Genomic DNA, 16,596 nt, shown 5'->3' on the forward strand with positions numbered 1-16,596 from the left:
TTTAATGACTAAACTTGTCTTAGAGTCTTGATTTTATGTCCTATTCAGAAGGACATTTCCAGGAAAGGACACTGTTTCCTCACAAGAGAGGGGAAATTGGAGAAGCTAAGTACTCAGCAGTGCTTCTGCTAACATCTGAGTTAGCTTCTTCCTGGCCACCCATCTATTCTCCTTTCGCTAATTATCTTGAGCAGGATCACAAGAAAAGGCACCCTGGATGCAGGTCAGAAATCAAACCAGTAGTCCTGTCTCGCTAATGATGTTTGGCTTTGGAGACTGAGATGAAAGATGCTATACAAGTGGAAGTTATTATTGTTCTTATTCTTCTCTCTCTTCCCCTTTGCTGTTGCCCTATGAAAAGCTGACAACTGAAATACCGACTCTTAATAAGAGAGAGCATATTCAGCTGTTTGGGAATTCAGAAAAAAATTTGTAGAAGAGAAAATGGCTAGAGTTGCTGGAGATAGCATAGAACACATAGCATATGATGCAGTGTAAATATCAGAGTCCTAATGCACAAAATTATAATTTCCCTCATTTAAGTGTTAATCAATCCATATTAGTGTGAAATCATTATTTTAGAAAAATCTTCAGTTAATATATTTTTGCAATGAGCCTACATTAGTTTAGGAATTAAATTAATCCATGTAGCATTGCACAAGACAGTTGTGTCTTTGGAACTAGCATATTTATACCAGACTCCATTCTTGATACTACCCAGCAATTACAGTAAAGAAGGAAAAGAAGGACTAATCTCATTCTTTGCACGGAATTATGAAGATCAATATATAAAAACAAATTTATATATATGTAAAAATATTAGTGCATTACCTAAAAATCTATATGTCTTGAAATACAGAAAGATTCTGGAAATTACTTTAAAAGTGTCAAGGCAAAAGGACCTGACCAGGTGAGGTGATTGTAATATACTCTTATCAGAAAAGAACAAATACTCTCCCGGTACTCTTCTCAGTGATTGTCTTTAAAATCCCAACTTTATGAGAAACAGGAGGGAGGCATTAGTAGGACACAGAATAGTTACTGCCCCCAAAAGGATGGGCTGTTTTGTTTTGTTGGATTTTTCCCCCACAGGAGTCAGATATAAGGAAGAGAGCAACACATCTGTTTCTGTTACAGAAAGCACAACATGCCTGCATTCCAGGGCAGCTCAAAACATATTCCTCGCTCAGAGAAAATACTGCAATAAACCAAGAATAAAAAGTCCTTAATCCTATTTCCTCAGCAAGGGTTCCAGTGTTCTGGATACATAGTGAAACCATATGGCATCTTTAGCTCATTTAAGACTTAAATCACATATATAGCTAATTTACAAAACCTGTTGCACACAAATGGGAATATCTAGATGACTTATACGTTTGATTTCATCATTTATATATATTTATGTGTGTTTCCCCAAGCCTACAGCAGAGCTTATTGTACCAGCTTATCAATATGCTCACTTAAAGTTTAATTTAAAAATTCCTATAAAGTTTCTAACAACCCATTATCAAGGTTTTTTTCCAGTGGCTGTATAATATCATAGTCCAATCCAGCTAAGCTGGGAAGTTCTTACTGACATCAAAGGAAAGTTTAGACCTTTAGTTCCACACTGTTTCTACAGGAAAAGATTTACAAGTCCCATATAAAAGAAGTGACAGTAAATATATTTGGAACCAAAATTTGATCTAAAGTCAGCAGACAGATCCCAGTGGGTATTGCCCCCCAGGTTCCATTTAGCTATTAGGAAAAAAATAATCTATGGTTAACAGCTGAGGACTAACAGAGGACAAACAAGTAAATAACTTTTCTGCAAAGCGAGCTGACATGGCGTTCTACTTTGCTGTACACATCTTGTTGAAGGCAGCATTGCTGCACAGGCTGAGCTGATGTGCTGGGAGACACCGCATCCTGTGGCATCTACGGAAAGAGCTTTGCTGGACTGGCAACACCCAGGAGGTGTGTTCAGCGATGCCCAAACATAGATAAAAGCATAAAACATTTTTTATCTTTGAGAAATAAGATGATTTATGGTATTGGCAATCATGAAACCCGTTTTAAAAAACAGCTTCCCCTGAATCAGTAGCACTGCAAGGTACAAACTTATTTGCAAGATTACGGCACATTTACCTTAATGACCTCTGGTGCTGCTTTGCCTGTGGTCCTGCATGGTCTACTCAACATCCTGCCCCGACTCTCCAGCCCCCCCTTCTTACAATTGTGTGTTGGGTACGATGAAGGCGAGTGTCAGCTGAAGACAGTCTTCTGAAGTGCACATTATGCTCTTGAAAATATAATTGGAAAATCAGTGAGCCCCAATGACTGTACGCTTAATTAGAGCTCTGTAAGCTGGGGGTGCATATAGGGCCTCTCTTCGGTAAAAGCAGCACTTCAAGTACCTAAGAGAGATTTGGTTTATACCCTCACATAGCCCAGCTCACTGCTACAGCGTGCTTCTCTCCTGGCAGCACAGGAGACTGCTTCCACACACACCAAATAGCCAGGATGAAAACTAGAAAGGTAGTTTATAAAAACCTTCAGCAGGACACTGGAAAATTCAGAACAAGAACTTCTGGATCACTGGATGGTGGCAGAGGGCACTAACAGAACGATGGGCAATCCCCGTTCAAAAATGACATTTCTGAACTGTTATGTCAGAAAGCCAAACCCTAAGAACAAACGTTTTGGAGATTTTCCTTGTGGTAACGCTGCCTTCTGAGAGGAACCTTCCAAGACTGAATTTTATGGAACAGCACTCGTGCTACTAATGTGTACAAGCACAACCCCATGACTGATGCTTTGAATAATTAAATACAACTGATGCACTGGGTGTGAACTGAGTCAAATACATTTCCCAAACTCTCCAGACAGGAAGCAAGCAAAATTTTGTCAGACTGTCTGAAGGAAGAAATAAAGAGACAACCGTTGAGAGTAGCTCCTCTTACTAATGTTTTCAGACTTCTGCAGACAGGAACCAAAACACTGCACAAAAGCTGAGGTCATCACAAAATCAATAACTGAAATGCACTATGGTTTAAGGATTACTTTAGAACAAAACTGAATACAGAAGGTTGCAGGCCAATGCATTTATTAGACTGCAATAAAAATCAAGTCTAGCGTTCATAATATGAAGAAATAGAATTTCTCCTGGTTTTAGTCCCTTGTAATAGCTGGTTTCAGACAAACTATTATGCAAAACTGCTATATTATAATGAAAGTATGATATTATGCTAAAACACAACTATACTGTACAGGTTAAAAAATCTCAATACACAAATACTGATGTACATAAGCCAGTACAAAAATGTTATTTTAGTGTAAGTACCTTCTATAATATATTGTGTCAGCTTATGGTATCTTATTGGGTTTGTGTGTGTGATTTGCTAAACGTTGCTCTAAGACTATAAGAATTTATGCAAATCTTATACACAGGGGTGTGAGAAGTTCTCAAAAGGATCGAATTGAATAGCAATTTAAACCTGAAAATTTCTTTTCTTGTAAGTTTCAGATTCACCCTAGTCAACCAGGAGCACTGCTAAGAAAAGAGCTTCAGATGGGGTGCCATAAAAACAAAATATCACTTCCTTTTTTTAAAAGGCTTTGAGCCAAATACAGACTTTCCACTAATACTCAAAACAATGGCACAAAGCCATTCAAGCTGGAGGGAAGAACATCAGAGCCATTGCCACAGCTACCAAATCCACCTGAACCTGTGTGTGGGTGACAATTATTAGTACCCGTGGGATGTCTGTGGTAGACACGCTCTGAGCTTTCATGTACAGTATGGCCTCACCACAGCATTTCACCCAGTGAATCACCACAGAGGTGACAGCTGCCCATACCCTCCACTTACAGCATCTTACACACATAATGACTTCCTAATTGATTCTGTGACAGTTTCTATCTTCTTCATTGGAAGAAGTCTACTGTAAACGAATGTCGTAGATAAATATTTCCAAACAGAAGGCAAGAAGCACAGAAAGGTTTTCTATTCCTTGACCATTATTGAATGATTTCACAAAACAGTAAACACAGGTACCAGCACTTATAGTTTGAGTCATTAATATTTTGAAACTAAAACACCTTGTTGGGAAATCAATACAGCAATACTCAAACATCATGTACAGTAGACTAAAAAACCAGCTAAACAATACGATGAACTTAAAGAAAATCAATGGAGTGTTCATACATGACAGTAAAAGACTAAATAGAAGAAATATTTAGAGGACAAGCTATCCACCTACACAGCATTAACCACCATCCATTGCTCCTATTTCCTTCATAATTAACATCAGTGAAATATTCACTCCAATGTAAATAATTTCAAATAACACGTAACACAGCAGAAAGCACAACAGGGAATTCCCTGGATAAGTTTGGAGAGAAAATCTGCCAAGCACTGGAGAAAAGCCTGGATACAATAGCCTATATTAATTATTCTGCCCAAGGAGAAAAAAGAAAAACCATCATATTTGCAGCAGCTGAGGATAAGAAGAAATGGAAAGTAAAAAACCAAGTGATGTCCTACATCATAAATCATAAAGCACTTTTAACTGCAGTTAAATCAACATTGACTGCGTGTGGACAAACGAAACCATTTTTTGGAGAAGAGTCCAAAGAAATTAAAAAGAATGCTCCACTGCACTGATGGAGCACGGCTGAGTCTGGCACTTGGGATGTGAGTAGTTGCTCTACCTTTATTCTGAGTGTGGATTGTCTTGTTTTTGATTCCCAGGGTGCTTTAGTTTATCACCACATTGACATCTGCTGGACATAAAGGTAACTCACACAGCAATCCATACATTTACGGCTGGAATAGACTTAGCTTTTCATTTTATATCTTAGTTTCTGTAATTTATTTGAGAATGTCTATGACGTAACTACAGTGTAATTTACAGTATCACAGAATTTCACCAAAATAATGGTAATAAATGCTTTCCTTGCAGAAGATGTGAGTAGACAGTTGTTGTACATTTCTGAATAGACCAAAGCCTTGCAAGATCTACCAAAATTTTTGCTTTGATCAAATAAATACATTTTTTAAAAGTTATGCCAGAGAACACTTTATGGGCTATTACATTGCTTCAGTCATCCTTGTGAGCCATTAGCCTGTTTCTTGTAGTTTTAAACATAAATATTTTGTGGTTTGATTTTTCTTTTCTTCTACGCACTTTGTGCCAGCAAAGCCATTATTGCAAGCATCGGAATAACAGAATTGTGAAATCTGTCTCACTGAAAGGAGAATCAGACCTAATATAACTTTCATTTATTTTAATATATGCCTTGTGGAAAAGGTGGAATTTAAACTAAGAGTTTAATATGCAAAGTAGGGAATAAATTTTACATTTGAAGCTTTCGCTCTTTCCTATATTGTGCAATGAATTTGTCCTGGAGCTTAGGCCAGTGTAAATACCGAAAGCAAGGGTAATTTGGACTCGGCAATGGCTTATTTCGTTTTACTGTGTATTGAAACATCTACTCAGCTGCCTTGTGTGACCCAATTGATACGTTAGGAATTGGGGCTGTCACAGCTGGCAGGCACATTTGCAGCTCTGAAATTAGGCATACTGATCAGGTAATATTTTGTAATGAAAGCGGACCTCGGTTAATTTTGTTCATTGCTTAATACTATTGTGAGACACACGGGTACATTTCCAGAGCCCTTCATAGGCTTCCAGTGCACAGTGGATGTGCCAGACGCTCGGCTTAGGATAGACGTATAATTTCTATTTTCATTTGGTGGTGTTGGGTGATGAATCAGAGATCCCTCACTCAGCACACTGACCTTTGATGGGATCCACCAGAGCTCAGATCAGCCCTATCCTCCCAGATATCTACATATAAAACTATGAAATCTCCAAGCCTCAGGATGGACTGAAACAGTTGCAGATTAAATTTGTCCCAAAGTTTACTCGAGTCCAGGGAAGTCCTTCCAGTATATTTCAAGTTACTTTGGAGCTGATCCAGCATAACTGACCATGCAATGGTTAGACCACTTTTAAGGAAGCACTCAGAAACCTCAAAAGCCCTTAACTTTTTTCCAAGAAATACCTTTCAAGTTGCAAATAATTACGTGAGTTGACAAATACTTATTTACAGAAAGCAGTAAAAGAGATTTTGTTAAAGCTCACACCTAAAGAAATCACAGACTCAAAGAGCCTATATTGCAACTTAAGAAGTAAACTTGTTTATTGTAGTAGATTCACCTAAAAACTCAGCAAAGTGCCATTTTTGCATATACACCAACCTTACTCTACTGAACGGTTTTGGGCACTAAGTAGATAAGATCTCTGAAAAAAAAATGCACATGTATTTTAATCTCATCAATATTTCACCACAGTGAAGCCTCCAAATTTTGCTGAGACTCCAAACTCTGCCAGATCATAAGCAAATAGATGCCTCAAATGTCAAAGCACCACCTTGTGCCACCACAAAGAGGGCAGACAAATCACTTCCCTCTTTGGTTCTATTTATTTATGTATTTATTTAAACTAACTTTTGTGCAAATTCGTAAGCTTTGACACCACTTCCAGTGTTTTATTTCCAGACTGATGGCCATATTGCTGAGTTTATGAAAAGCAAAATGCTTATATATAAAGGCAGGTTGCAGTAACACGCTGTTACCCCGGCTCTCACAATCCTCTCACCCAGCAGCCTTCATTGTTCTGCCCCCAGCAAGAGCTTGACAAAGTTGAGAACTCTAGTGACAGCCATATCACAAGGTGAAAAACGGTAATTCAAACTCCAAGGGGACGTACTGGTTGCTTTTCTAAAAGCTATTGTAGAAGTGCTGGGTCTCTCTCTACAGCCCACAGGCCTAACACTCTTGAAAACAGTAGGGCTATTCTTTTAGACAGGGATACTTGCTCAACAAAAGGTCACGAGATCTGAGCCTTTCAGGGTACAGGTAATGCTCAGCGTAGCCTGACAGCGGTTCTGATCTATAATTGCAGCTGAAACGGATGTGAGCTGTTTGCTACCTCCATATGCCTCAAAGCCTAAATGAGAAAGCAGATTCAAATGACTTAATTGCCCTTTTCCGAAAAAAGGAAGAATTGGTCAATGTTTCTGAGCAACTGTTGAAGCAGGAGAATGAAAGCAAGAAAGAAAACGGATCTCAGCTTGTTTTTAAAAGAAACAGACACGCTCGACAAGATGCAAATTACTCACAAGGCAGAAGCATAAAATCAACTAATTATGGTTTCACACTGTTACTATCTACTAGCAATTAAGCAGCATGTATGCTATGCAATGGCCCTCCACATGGGAGATAAAGGAAATATGAACAAATATAAGTCAGTTTACAGATATTTGCAATTTAGACCTACTATCCAAATCTTTTAATAGTCACCTCTCCCCATGGATATATACAGTAGGAGAAACTATAACAATGCAAATAAAAGACATAAAATAACCACTAGCAATAACAATCAAGTGGCAGTTGGGTAAGTAGACTATTTCTAGTATCAATATATAATTGTAATAATCAATATATATCTAGTATCAATAATTACAGCAGAAGGCATCAGTACACATTAGTCCGAACTCTATATAATCATGTGATTTATTAATATGATGGATCTCAGTGAATAATGGACAAAACAAACAAAGGAACTCTTCCACCTGTTATACTTCAAAAAAACAGGCTGCAAGAATCCAGAGTAACAGTTTGGACTTAATTCTTCTAACTAAAGTAATAAAAATTCTACACAGTAGCAGAGACATTTAAAAATGGAAATTGTCCCCTTGTTTGCAGGTTTGGTACTTGTGCTTGGAGAAACTAGGGAAAGATTAATTATTAGTGGTAACCCTTCCCTCTAGATTCAGTACACATATGGAGGGAATGCAGAAGGAATAATCGAGACTATAACTTTTCCCTGAGGCTTTAGTACAACACTTTAGACAGACAAAAAAACCCATATGAATATGATGAACAAAATGCCTTTAAAAGTTCTTTCAGCTTCATTACTTTCATAGTGATGGACTTTTAAAATTTGGGACAAAACCTCATTAAACACTTTTACTTACTTTGACGGAACTGCTCCATTTATTCACTACACAGACATTTGGTATCAAGGAATTGTAAAGGAATTTTTTTCTTTTCTAGCTTAGTTTCTATGTAGAAACTAAACAGAAGCCGAACATGAAGCCATATTAAAGCAGTCATTGATCTATTTCTGGAATATTAAATTCCTTCAGCTCTTCTTGACTACCATTTAGGCTGGGATTAAAGAAATTGTTCCTCTTAAACCATTGCACCTGCAGTACAAGGAGAATTAGATGCTGAATTCCTGTTATGGTTAATTTACTCCCAGTTGCCTTCTCATTCAGTAATATTTTTTCCCCTGCAGCTTCAGAACACTTTGGTCTATGGCAGTCACGGGGTCCTTAACATTTACAATTGGCCAAAAAGCACAAGCAGGAAACTCACAGGGTACGGATAAAAATTCCAAAATCCTTGGACAAGTTTTGCAACTAGCGAATAGCAGTATTTCCTCTCTTTCCACGCTACCTGTTCTTCTAGATGTATCAAAGTTGTATTAAGAGAATGGGAGTGATGGGACCTCCAAAAGTTCAGAAAAAGCAAATGTTATATGATCCATTTCAAAAGCAGATAGAAAAACTGCAAAGCCGCACTACAGAGCATCAGACAATCATCACCTGGAGTACCGTGTTCCATCTGACACACCACTGCTCCGGAAAGATCAGACTGAGACCGCTTTATAAATGGATTATTAGTAGCTTATTTCTGCATAAAATATTTACAGAGGCGGTGACACTTTAAAGCTTCACCTGCACGAGAAAGAATTCAACTTGTGAGAAAGATTCCCAAAACTTAGGTGATGGAAATCAGCAATACTGGAATCGGCAGTCATTCTGAAAACCGAACTTTCATAAAAGGAAAGCAATGCAGTATATTTTAATGCAGCTTCACAGTTTTTGGCAGTTACATCTACAGCTAAGATGTCTGTACATTATTTTATCAATTATTAACACGGAACATCAACAGTCCTCTTTGAGAGTGATTTCTGGGCTTTTATTTCAAATAGCCTGACTGATATCTTGGCACTCTGTTGCCTCAGGGCTCATAAAACCTCTCAACTTTTTCATCATCAACTTCTCACTGACTATAAATCTCTATTTCTGTGTATACTAAACCCAAGGTATACTACTCAAGTTTAAGAATGTTTCAGGGAATATTTGGGGACAGTTTTTATTGATGCGAGTCTGACTTTAGTTTCATCAACTTCATTGCAGAATTCCCTGTTTACCTCTTGGGGAATTAGATAACATCTCGGGAGCAATGTTTTATTCAGAAGAAAATACCTGCAGAATAAGGCTTTATTTCACACGGGTAACATAGATATAGATGGTCTGCTCTCTTTTTTGTGTCATGCTTTAAAATGCAATGGGCAGGTATTACAAGTGAACGTGAACTGAACAAAAATTGCTTTACAATGCTTACAATTTACACACTACTTGGAAAATACCCTGATTTGCATGTCTGTAGCAAATTTAAGATAAGCATCATGCCTAGTTGCATTGTGATAGCAATGTAAAGGCAGGACCAGGAATAGAAGCCTTTATCTAAACATATTGTTATGAAAAAGGAAGCATTGGGCCTGGGGATTTTATTATTAAAAAGGTAGTTCCGAATTACTTGACGCCTTTTTTTTAAGTTTCTGTTCTAAGTACATCAGTTCCAGCTACAGTGCCAATACTGAAAATCACAAAACACTTTTCATACAGCTACATAGAATCCTCAATTACATGGCAAGGAGAGAGTTTTGTTTGATTTTTTCCCCAGTACATGTGTCACCACTACTTCAAACACTCACGGCTCTGCACTCTGCATATCAGAAGGTGTTCTTACCATTCAATAATTACCTGATTTCTATTGCATCCCCATTCATATCTGTCTTCTCACTGATTCTTGCTCTTGGAATCATTTCCTTGACACTCTGTATTTAATCACCCTCAATTTAACACTTCATTGACCTTTATGCAAAGTCAGAAGCATATTACTCTTGAAAAAGAGAAAGAATGGCCATACTAATTTACGGCACCTTTCTCTAAAATACATTTGATCAGATCTTCAACATATTACAAGAGTTACAGCTTAGTGGAGCAATAGTGATTTACAACACTTAAGTAAGAGTTCTGTTCTTAGATCACGTGTGTTGTGAATAGATCTGTTTTTTTCCCCAAGATAACATTTTGAAAAATTCCTACAAAAGCAGAAAGAAAAATAATACTTCCTCTCTTTTTCTTGTTTTTAGTCACTACATTGAATTTGGCAGAGAAGCTACCACTTCTGTTTGCACGTGCCACCATTTGCACTTCTTACCTGGGAGGTCCTGCCCCAAGTATTATAGAAAAGCACAATGCAGCACAAATATTTTTTAATTCCACACTAACCATTATTGTATTAAATTTTTAGTACAGAAATACCAAGATGTTTTATATATCTCAGGAGAAGATACTCATCTCTTCGGTGAAAGAGGCCTTATACCCAAGGTCACTTCATTATATTTCTCTGGGTGTTGGAAGATTAGGGGAAACACTGCTGGAGAATCACCATTCAGCACAGACATCCACACTTAAACATAAATTCATTAAAATTTTTAGGGACACAAAAGAGAGTTGCAAGAAGGATCATCTCTTCAGAACTATGCATCCTGGGAATGAGTCCTATGAGCGCAACTCACAGGAGCACAAGATTTTAAAATACCTGCTGTACATTTTAAAATGGATCAGTAAGATCCCTGGGGCATTTCAGATGAGATTTTGCATGCTTTCTCTGGAAGCAACACATCAGAGCAAAACGCCCATCTTGACAGGGTAATGATTTAACATGATTTAACCTTCACCTTTAAATATATGAATGAAATATACAAGCATTTAATTGGCATAATAGCAACGTATACATTTGTTATTGATTAACACACTTAGTAAAGGTCAACTAGTATTTTAAGCACTTTGCAAATACAGTGTTTTCTAATTATCCTGAAGGACTTGTAATTGTTTTGTTAAATGTCAATTAAATGCAAAAACATTTCTTACCAGCCTGACACTGTATGTTACAAAGTGTTCAACTTTAAGTTTTATTGTTATGTAATTTTCAGACAATTATTTGGCAATGAGATTGACCTCTCATCTAAAACTGCAATACACCATGTTCAATTACAGTTTAGCTTAAAACCAATAAACAAAAGTCTATCAAACCTGTACTTCGCATATGGGACCTCATTGGAGAGAGCAGACATTTTCATAGTGCAGAAAGGTTTTTGATAGTGGCTTGAACCAAGTAACTTAAAACCAATGCTACTTACTCTCACAAACCATTAGGTAGCCCTCCATTAGCTGCATGCACCTGGAGTGTTAGTTTTGAAGTAATCTCCTTTAATGCACACTATCAGCCCAAGCTGGGTGAGTTCACTGCCACCGAACAAGCTGAATTGTCAAAGCTGGAATCCTAAACGTCAGCCACAGACCAGTATAAGAAGGGGCTGATGGCTAAAGACGTCATGGCATCTTTGCATCTTCAGTTTAAGTTTTCTAGCTATCTTCTACAGTCTCCTTTACACTACACACTAAGGAGCAGTGTAGAGTCCCTTTTGCAAGCTCTACACTCATTACAGAAACCTCTTGAGGTAGAAAGTTTTTTCCAGGTTTTTACCATCAAAACATCAACCTAAGCCATTGAGAATTTTGGGCCTGCAAAACACAAAATGCCACAGACTTCCATTAAGTTCACATAAGCTAAGGGTCTAGATTTTTATTCACATTCCCACAGTGCTGTTCATCACACTTTTTTGAACACAATAATAACAGCTTGCATGATGCAGAAGTAGTTTTTATCATTTACCACAACAAGATTTTCATTTTAAAATGTGAGATGTAGTACGGGTTCAGTGTTCACATTCAGTCTCCCTGACACAAGCCTGAATTTCAGAGGACATGTGCATCAATAGAATCTGGAAACCCTGTTTTCCTCTAAGGCATCTGAAAATGAGTCAATAGAACTGAAAGTAACATTTACCACTCACATCTGAATGGTCAAGCTGGGCAGCTGAGCCTATCAGCATTGCTTTCTGCCTCTACACTGATATCCACCTTCAAGGCCTCAATGGGACTTAAACTACAGACATTTGTAGCTCAGTAAAAGTCTAAACCCGGCAGGGAAAGGAGCTATGGAGCAATGATACTCTTTATTGATTGGTTGCTAATTGTCAGCTCCTTGAGACTTGACTGTAAACTTATCCAGTTAAAGGTCAAGCACAACTTCCCTCCAAATAGCATTAGCAATAAAAACAGTAACAAAATTGGGGCAGTTTGCAGTATATTGTTTCACTATAACTCTCTTGGGATGAGAAATGTCAATGGCAAAAGGGAAGTGTGGGGATGCTAATGAGAGCTTGAGCTTTCGTCAGTGTGCCAAGGAGATATTCTCTTGTAATATCCAGGTTCTATGTTCAACTTTTTTCCAAGGGGCTGTGCTCATCAATGTCACTCGACAGTTATCAGTCTCACAATTTACACTGGAAACAAGTGCCCTTCTGCTCTAAACTGCCACTGAGCTGGGCTTAAATTCTGAAATTGTATTCATCTTGGATAAGATGAAAAAACTCAGCCTGTCTTCTTATCTGAGGGAGGTGAGCTGCTTTTCAGAAGGACCTTGGGTGTTGTTTTGATTTTTTTTTTTTAAATTTTTTTGTTTTATACATGCCTAAATGTTTTTATATCTGCTCCGTCCCATATAATCTTATAAATGATTAAAAAAAAACCTCAATATTTTTTAAAGTCTTTGAAGATTAGGAAGTCTATATAAATCCTCAGATATTCTCATTGACTCCTCTCTTCTTTGACATAGCAAGATCAAGCTTTTATTTCTGCTCACTTTCAAAATTTTTCCTCGTAGCTGTATTTCTGCTCCAGTTTCTGTTTGCATTGCACACATGCCTCCTTCTGCTCTGCCTTATTCCCTCCTCCTAGCCCTGGCCCTTTGAATCTCGAGCGCTTTTCAGAGGGGCGCTTAAGTAATATCTTTTGAAGTCAGTCTCAGGGACCAATCTGGGGAGATACATAGCATCTCTTTGCATACCTTCTTTTGAGACTGAACTAGCAAAAGATTCTGGACATCTCTCATAAGTAGGTCCTCCGAGACTATTTCAGCAGGCACTGGTTAAACAGGAACACTCCTGGATTAACCTGGGCACAGCTCTACGTTCAACCTCCAAAAAGGTTCTCATCCTAAACTTAGTCAGCTCTTGCCAAAGTGAGTATGCAAAATGTTGCAAGTCGGGTTTTTATCTAAAAGATATAATTTTCTTTTTCATAATGCTGAAATGCATTATTTTAGTTTCTGAGCAGTACCATGAACTTTTCATCTTATATTCTAGATTATAGCTTTCATGGTTACGGGCACAAACATGCTTAAATGGAAGAAAGATAATTAGAGATACAGCTAGAAAAATAGAAACTCAAGGCTTTCATGTAATTACTTGACCTAGAGGGCAAAATCTGGTAACATTATTCATGTTTTCCTTGTCCTCTCTTGTTCTCCTTCTCCTCTCACCAAATAAATCATCTCCTATGGGCATTGGCCTTTGTGGACATGTGCTTCTGCTGCCTTCAAGAAGATGAAGATCCAGCATGTTGGTATCTTCCAAAGTGAAACATTCAGTTGAACCATGCAGTAAATTTGGAGTGGAAATCAGTGCTACAGAGTTTGAAACAGCTTCTCTCCTCCTCTGTAACCTGAAATAATTCTGCAAAATGAAATATGCCCTCAGACCCCCAACTTCTCCTCTCACGCCCCTAAATCAAAGCATTGCACGCTTGCTCTCATTTCTTCTATGCTATAAACAACCCCCCTCAGCTTTGCTGATACTGGATAGAATAAAAGATGCGTTCTGTCCCCTAGGTGATGACTGAAACCCTGTTTTCATGGAAATGTGGGTATCTGAAAGTCTACCCCCTCCTGCCCAAAACAGAACAAAAAATTCACAAACTTATTCATAAACACACAGAAAAATGATAGCTCAAAAAACATTTTAGGTACTTCCAATAGATGTTGACATGAAATGTGTTTATTTTTTAGAGTTAACAGTTTGTGCAACAGACCTGCTGACTGCACCACCCTGGCAGTCTGCATCTAATAACCTGATACCAGTTGATTAAGTTAGTGGAAAGAATTGCTATTACATTTGAGCAAGCAGGGCTAAAGCGATGTGCATGTTATTTTCCACACCAGGCTTATATCAGAGCTATCCAAGTGTTGCAGAAAGCTAAATTAACGCTCACTGCAACGGCTGATGGATCTATGTCAGGCCTACATGCACGTCCTTCATTCCCTCTAAATGTTAAAAGTAATTTCTTTTTACTTTTGTATTTCCACCGTGGCAGGCTTCAATCTCAATATTATTTGAGCTAAAATCTATGACTAGGGGTTTGTTTTTACCACTGATAAACTGTTAACAAAGATTGATGCTTGATACTGTTCATCCATTCATAAATGCTTCTCTGCTATGATTGGTTTCTGACCAAAATTAAGACTGAAAGAGTAATCTCCCATTCTTCCAAGCACCATGTTGGCTGGTCACAGACAATAAAGCCAACAAACCATCAAAATGCATATATTTTCTGCCCTTGCTCTCATATTCCTGAGATTTCAGCACAGGAACAGAACCGTAATAATTACTGTAATTGGCATTGTATTGCATGTAGCAAACTGCATTGCATTTCATCAGAACTGAAAATGGTAAAATCACATTTGGGAATTGGAGGGCAAGCGAAGAAAATGCATAAAGATAGGGTGAAAAAGTCACTTGTTAGCTTTCTCCCCAGGTTTGACAAAAGTTGAAATGCACTTTGTCTCAGCCCCAATGGTTTAAACAGTGGCAAGGCACTGGATTGTGAAAAGCAATGGGAGGTAAGTCAATTATTTTGTGAGAGCCGTATTTTTTTGCTATTTCTGCTTCCAGATCCAAAACTTTCCAGAAAGTCTTGGAATTGACTCAGACAGTGTGCTGGTAAGCATGCATAGGTGAGTTACATTGCTTGATTTGCTCACGATATGGTTTTTTTTTAGGGGTTCTATTATATATCTGAAAGTATTTGCAGTTTGTACTGAGGCTAATTGACCTCGCACTGCGGTTATTGAACACCATGAATCATGTTGGTTTTGTTTACTTTGAATTATATCTATATGTATTTTGTAAGTATTTGAGGTTGTACACTGAATCACATATTAGATGCTTTTTTTAACAGCTCCCCTGCTTCTACTAACCTCTATCGCCAATTCTTTTCAAGGAAGAAAATGGAAAAACTCCAGCCATCTACCCCCTCACACTACGACTCAGTGGTGTTACCTCACCTGTCAGAGCTGTCCCTTCAAAGTGCTTATTCCCACTCCAATAAGAGAAAATAAGCTACACATAGAGCCAAAGCCTCAGAGACTTATTTCATTCCAGCTGAAACTGCTCCGACACAATGGAAAGACATGGTGCTTTTGACACCGGTGGGAATTCATGGAGACAGTGAGGTGATCTTACAGTCACGACCAGCCTGTTACTGTTCTGCCCGACATCTTAATCGGGTTGTACCTGGCTGTGCTCCACTGAAACCTTTGGTAGTACCCTCATTCACTAGATCCATAATCCCACCAAATACTTAGTCATCTGTGAGAGTCTGACCTAGTGGGAAGCCTCAGACATTTCAAATGAAATTATTTTTCTGTGCTTAAATGCAAGTCCATTCTTACCGCCTGTATGGGAGAGGGATGCTTTCACAAACCTGGGCTTTGTTTAAAACTCACAGCAGTAAGTGACAGACTTTTCATTGACACTGATGGGGCTCACAAGGAGCAGGTAGAACGTGACGGGAACGCTTCTGTTAAGCGGAGTTAGATAGCATTTAATTGTTAGAGACAGAGATAAATACAGAAAAGTAGGGACACTTTACCTGGGGGAGAGTGTATTTTCCAGTGCTAGTTGCTAAAGTATAGTCCCTCAGTAATAAAGATTTTACAACTGCTACATCAAAAAATGTTTCGTTGTGGAAATTTAATACTGTAATTCTGAGAGGTCAAATTGGAAAACATGCATAGAATGAAAAATTTAAAAATGCGACCAGAAAGTTTTAAAAACCCCAACCAACCAACCTCCCTGAATACTGAAGTGTTTGCAGCAGAAAAGAGAAATACACGTTATTGACTCCAACCTCCCATCCAAGGTCAGGGAGGAAGAAAAAAACATAAAGAGTAAACTTTGTGTAAAATAGCCTGAAACTCTCTGCTTACATCACAGACTTACCCTCAGGAGGAACTGGATTTCTACAACCAATGCAGGCCTCGTAGAAGAGCTGCTGCTCCTTTTACTACTCAAATATAGGCTACAACCCCCACAGCCCGAGTCTATTCCACCAACTGCCTGCAAACTATCAAAAAGCAACTTGCTCATACAAGTTATTAGCTACCACCTACCAAAAGGTCACTGAAGACTAATTTATTCCACAATTTAACTTCATTCTACTTCCCTCATGAAAACTGTTCTTAATAATAACAATATAGGGCTTGATATCTTCCTAAGATCATCC

Source organism: Numenius arquata, chromosome 17 (genome assembly GCF_964106895.1).
Source record: "Numenius arquata chromosome 17, bNumArq3.hap1.1, whole genome shotgun sequence".
NCBI lineage: Eukaryota > Metazoa > Chordata > Aves > Charadriiformes > Scolopacidae > Numenius > Numenius arquata.